The following is a 5,318-nucleotide window of genomic DNA, read 5'->3' as shown; positions in this document are numbered from 1 at the left end:
TTCCATCCTGGGTCCAGAAGATGGCCTGGAGAAGGGAGTAGAAATCCACTCCAATATTCTTTCCTGGAGAATTCCGTGGATAGAGGAGCCTGGCAGGCTATAGTCCATGGGGTCACAAAGAGTTGGACACAACTGAGCAAATAATACTTCCACGCTTTGGGTGTTTACACAGTGGGAATTGGCAAACACCATAAATCAGGACTTTTTTATTTTTTTTTATTTTTTTTTAGAGAAATCTCTGCTTTTATTGGCCAGCAGGTTACTTGAGGGGGATGAAGCGGGAGGAATGGGTGGCCCCAATACCGGGCCGACCGTGCTTCACGGGCTTGTAGGTGATGGAGAACTCGCCTAGGTAGTGGCCAATCATCTCAGGCTTGAGTTCCACCTGGTTGAAGGTCTTGCCGTTGTAGACGCCAACCATGCTGCCCACCATCTCGGGCAGAATGATCATGTCGCACAGGTGCGTCTTCACCACCTCGGGCTTCTCCATGGGCGGCGCATCTTTCTTGGCCTTGCGCAGCCGCTTCAGCAACGAGTGCTGCTTCCTCCGCAGGCCGCGGTTCAGCCGCCGTCGCTGGCGCGCGCTGTATAGCTGCATCAGTTGCTCATAGGACATGTCCAGCAGCTGGTCGAGGTCTACGCCGCGGTAGGTGAACTTGTGGAAGGTCCGTTTCTTCTTTTGTTCTACTTCCGCCATCTTGCCGGTTCTTGAGAAAGGATTTTTCGTTCTCTAAATCAGGACTTTTTAAAAAAGTTAACTTACTATAGCTTATCACTGCATCACAGATTCTGAGTTCTGGGGTAGAGGTGTGCCTGTAAACTCAGCCCCAGGACACAAGCCCAGGGCCACTCCCTGGAAGGTTTGGGAACCGTGTCGTTTGCACTACTTCCCTGGATGCATATTCTTGCAACATCGTTCATTTCCACGTCTGTCCTTGAGGTGTGGGTAACCTACTAGAAGGTTCTTCTTGCTCCTATTTGTGAAATGAAAGTCAACATGGAGTCAGCATTGCTAACAGCGTCTTTTAAAATGGAGCTGGGAGGCAGAGGAGGAAGTGTGACCTACACATGCCTTGGCCTGGAGGAAATCTGGACTCTGACCTCTTACTGTCTTAGCTCAGGCATCCAGAAACTCAAGATACTTATCCGACCCTTAGCCTAAAATAACCCATGACAGCCGATCCCTTAAGGACAAATATTTCCTTTCTTGTCTCACGGTCAATCCTAGTTCTTGACAGAGAACTTGACAACCTTGTGGCTTTTACCTTTATAAGCCCCGACTCTTTCTCTTCCCTGGAACACTCTTGGTTTTCCTGAACCAATGTCGCCTTAGTTACCATTCCTAAGATCCCTAAGAAACCCTCTTCCACTTCGCAGCCTTCTGCATTTCTTGGTCAACAAATTTCAGCTGCAAGGCATCTTCCAGACACTAGACAACCCTCTCCATGGTCTCTCTGTGGTTTCTGCATGGCCGGAGTAACCCCAAGAGTTCACCCTTCTGAGGACTGAGTCAGGATAAGAGTGGAACAGAGACAACAGCACAAAAGCCAGAACCAGTGCCGATTTGACTACTGGAAAGAGGATGAGCCAGGCTTTCTCCTAATTCCTTTAGTAGAAGAGGACCCAACTGAGATGATTAGCATGGTCGGATGCACTGACTTCCTGCCCTTCCAACTCCTCAGTGAGAGTTCAATAAATGTTAGCTCAGTTTCTCCTTCCCTCAGCTCTCCTTAGGAGGCTTAGAAGATATAGTAATAAAGACCAAAGACAAGTGAATGGGAAGAGGAGAATGGAAAGCCATCCTGCCTGGGGGAGGAAGGCAGTGTGAAGAGGGAGGCGCTGGGGCAGCTGTGGGGGAGGAGGGGCACAGATGGGGTGGGGAGGCAGAAAGTGAAGGGAAAGTTGCTCAGTCGTGTCCTACTATGTGACCCCATGGACTATACAGTCTGTGGAATTCTCCAGGCCAGAATACTGGAGTGGTAGCCTTTCCCCTCTCCAGGGGATCTTCCCAACCCAGGGATCAAGCCCAGGTCTCCCACACTGCAGGTGGACCCTTCACCAGCTGAGCCACAAGAAAAGCCCAAGAATACTGGAGTGGGTAGCCTATCCCTTCTCCAACGGATCTTCCTGATCCAGGAAACAAACCAGGGTCTCCTGCATTGCAGGTGGATGCCTTACCAACTGTGCTATCAGGGAAGCCCAGAAAAACAGGGGGTCTCGTGACTATTTGATTGTGTAACTGAAAGGTTGTTGTTGAATCACGAAGCCGGGATTCTTGGCCCCTGGAGGAGAAGAATTCAGTCTGGAGCCAGAGACAGGCTTGATCGCTCAGAGCTTTTGTGTAATAAAGTTTTACTAAAATATAAAGGAGATAGAGAAAGCTTCTGACATAGGCATCAGAAGGGGGCAGAAAGAGTACCCGCTTGTTAGTGTTAGCAATGGAGTTATATACTCTCCAGTAAATCCAAAGAATGGCTGGAGGTTGTAAAGACCTCACCAGACCTTCTCCCATAATTTACATTGTAAAATAACAGAATTAGCCAGAAGGTTTAATCCAGAGACTGTCCTCAGGCAGAATACATTATTGTTATATAATCCTAAGGAATGTAGAGAAGAGAAAAAGTTTGTCCTTTCTTTATCCTTGAGAATTTCAGACCCCTCTCTCCTTGGGGACCCCTAGACTTCTTATCAACCTGCCTAGGAAATGACTCTCTCATAACTAGGTAATAGACACACAGCCAGCCAGTGATGCTCAGTCACGTCCCACTCTCTTCGACCCCATGGACTGTAGCCCCCGCCAGGCTCCTCTGTCCATGGGATTTTCCAGGCAAAAATACTGGAGTGGATTGCCATTTCCTGTTCCAGGGGATCTACCTGGCCCAGGGATCACACCCTCATCTCTTGCATCTCCTGCACTGGCAGGCAGGTTCTTTACCAACTGCACTACCCGGGAACCCCACAGAAGCACAAGGGGCACAGTTAAAAATCTCCCTCATCCCCTCCTCTGGTCTCTAGCACCCATTGTTTTTCATAAGACATAATCCCTCTTACTAGTTCTTGGCATATCCTTCCAGAAATTTTCCATGGCAAAAGTTCTCAGATTTCCCTGTGGAGGAGAATCACCTGGGAAGTGTGTTAAAACAAAGAATGCTAACTGACCCCTGAGTTTCCTTTCTGACTCACGTGCTCTGAGGAGGGTCTGAGATTTGGCATTTCTAACAAATTCTCTATTTCTGCTTTATTGACTATGCCAAAGCCTTTGACTGTGTGGATCACAAGAAACTGTGGAAAATTCTGAGAGAGATGGGAGTACCAGACCACCTGACCTGCCTCTTGAGAAATCTGTATGCAGATCAGGAAGCAACAGTTAGAACTGGACATGGAACAACAGACTGGTTCCAAATAGGAAAAGGAGTATGTCAAGGCTGTATATTGTCACCCTGCTTATTTAACTTCTATGCAGAGTACATCATGAGAAACGCTGGACTGGAAGAAACACAAGCTGGAATCAAGTTTGCCGGGAGAAATATCAATAACCTCAGATATGCAGATGATACCACCCTTATGGCGGAAAGTGAAGAGGAACTAAAAAGCCTCTTGATGAAAGTGAAAGAGGAGAGTCAAAAAGTTGGCTTAAAGCTCAACATTCAGAAAACGAAGATCATGGCATCTGGTCCCATCACTTCATGGGGAATAGATGGGGAAACAGTGGAAACGGTATCAGACTTTATTTTCGGGGGCTCCCAAATCACTGCAGATAGTGACTGCAGCCATGAAATTAAAAGACGCTTACTCCTTGGAAGAAAAGTTATAACCAACCTAGATAGCATATTGAAAAGCAGAGATGTTACTCCACTAACAAAGGTCCATCTAGTCACTGCTATGGTTTTTCCAGTGGTCATGTATGGATGTGACAGTTGGACTGTGAAGAAAGCTGAGCACCAAAGAATTGATGCTTTTGAACTGTGGTGTTGGAGAAGACTCTTGAGAGTCCCTTGGACTGCAAGGAGATCCAACCAGTCCATTCTGAAGGAGATCGGCCCTGGGATTTCTTTGGAAGGAATGATGCTAAAGCTGAAGCTCCAGTACTTTGGCCACCTCATGTGAAGAGTTGACTCATTGGAAAAGACTCTGATGCTGGGAGGGATTGGGGGCAGTAGGAGAAGGGGACGACAGAGGATGAGATGGCTGGATGGCATCACTGACTCAATGGATGTGAGTCTGAGTGAACTCTGGGAGTTGGTGATGGACAGGGAGGCCTGGCGTGCTGCGATTCATGGGGTCGCAAAGAGTCGGACACAACTGAGTGACTGAACTGAACTGAACTGACTTGCTATATACATGGAGAGGGAAAAGTGAGATCAAATAGTGTTATTTCTTTCCTTTTACGTCCAGAGAGATTAAACTTTGATGGCTGCTTGAGAGCTTGACGTGAGGTCTCTGCAGTTGGGTTCTTTGTAGTCCAGGGCCAGATTCATGTCTGCCTGAGAGAACTGAAGCAGCCTGGGGCCAGGCAGAGGTGGAGGGAACTGCCCTTCTCCCAGGGCACAGAAAGGGGAGTGTAGCTTTCCTTATGGACCAAGGAAAGTCTCCAAGGAAGCCACTGTGGGAACATCTTAAATCCCATCCAATATGGTTAGGATGGTATAGGGTAGCCAGAAGAAAGTGGAAACCTCCAGAGTCCATGTTCTGTAGTGACAGAGTTCTGGAAACTCTGGGGAAACCCCTGGTTTGGGGGTTCTTGAGGAATTCCCAGAGTACACATGAGCTCAAGAGTTACCCTGCCCCACCTGCCATTCAGAGGGGCCTGGTGTCTGGAGCCAAGGGCACCATCTTGGATTCTGCCCTTTCTGCCAGTGGGCAGGGACCCTGTCGGTCTGCTGGTAGGAAAGGAGACGGGGGAAGGAGAAAAGCCACCCCACTTCCCTTCCCAGGTCATCAGGGAGATGGAAGGACATGTAAGGCCAAATCAAGTTCAGAGTATGATTGCATAGGATGAACATTCTACCCACGGGTGACTATGGTTGTCCCTTAAAGGGGCTGAGGCTGTAACACCACTAAATCCTTGCTGGAGTTTTCATCGGGGCTGGCAAAATTGTCCTTTTGATGCTGCCGTCTATGGGGTCGCACAGAGTCGGACACGACTGAAGTGACTTAGCAGCAGCAGCAGCAGCACTGTGTTTGTTTAAAATACTGGACACACACATCCTACACAATCCTTTTCTTGCTTTATGCTATAAACTCCTTTATGGTTTATAATACCTTTGTGGCCCTTTGGTACCTAGCTCCGTAACTGGCACACCCCAGGCACACAAGGA

At 48.2% G+C, this 5,318-nt stretch overlaps 1 pseudogene; it reads right to left on the bottom strand.

Annotated features, from left to right (window-relative positions):
• Nucleotides 1–202: 202 nt before the first annotated feature.
• On the bottom strand, nucleotides 203–725 carry LOC138435534 (small ribosomal subunit protein uS19 pseudogene; annotated as a pseudogene).
• Nucleotides 726–5,318: the final 4,593 nt, after the last annotated feature.

The sequence above is a fragment of the Ovis canadensis genome, chromosome 3 (assembly GCF_042477335.2).
Source record: "Ovis canadensis isolate MfBH-ARS-UI-01 breed Bighorn chromosome 3, ARS-UI_OviCan_v2, whole genome shotgun sequence".
Taxonomy (NCBI): Eukaryota; Metazoa; Chordata; class Mammalia; order Artiodactyla; family Bovidae; genus Ovis; species Ovis canadensis.
The sequence above is the reverse complement of the archived record's forward strand: the minus strand, read 5'-3'. Positions and strand labels throughout refer to the sequence as shown.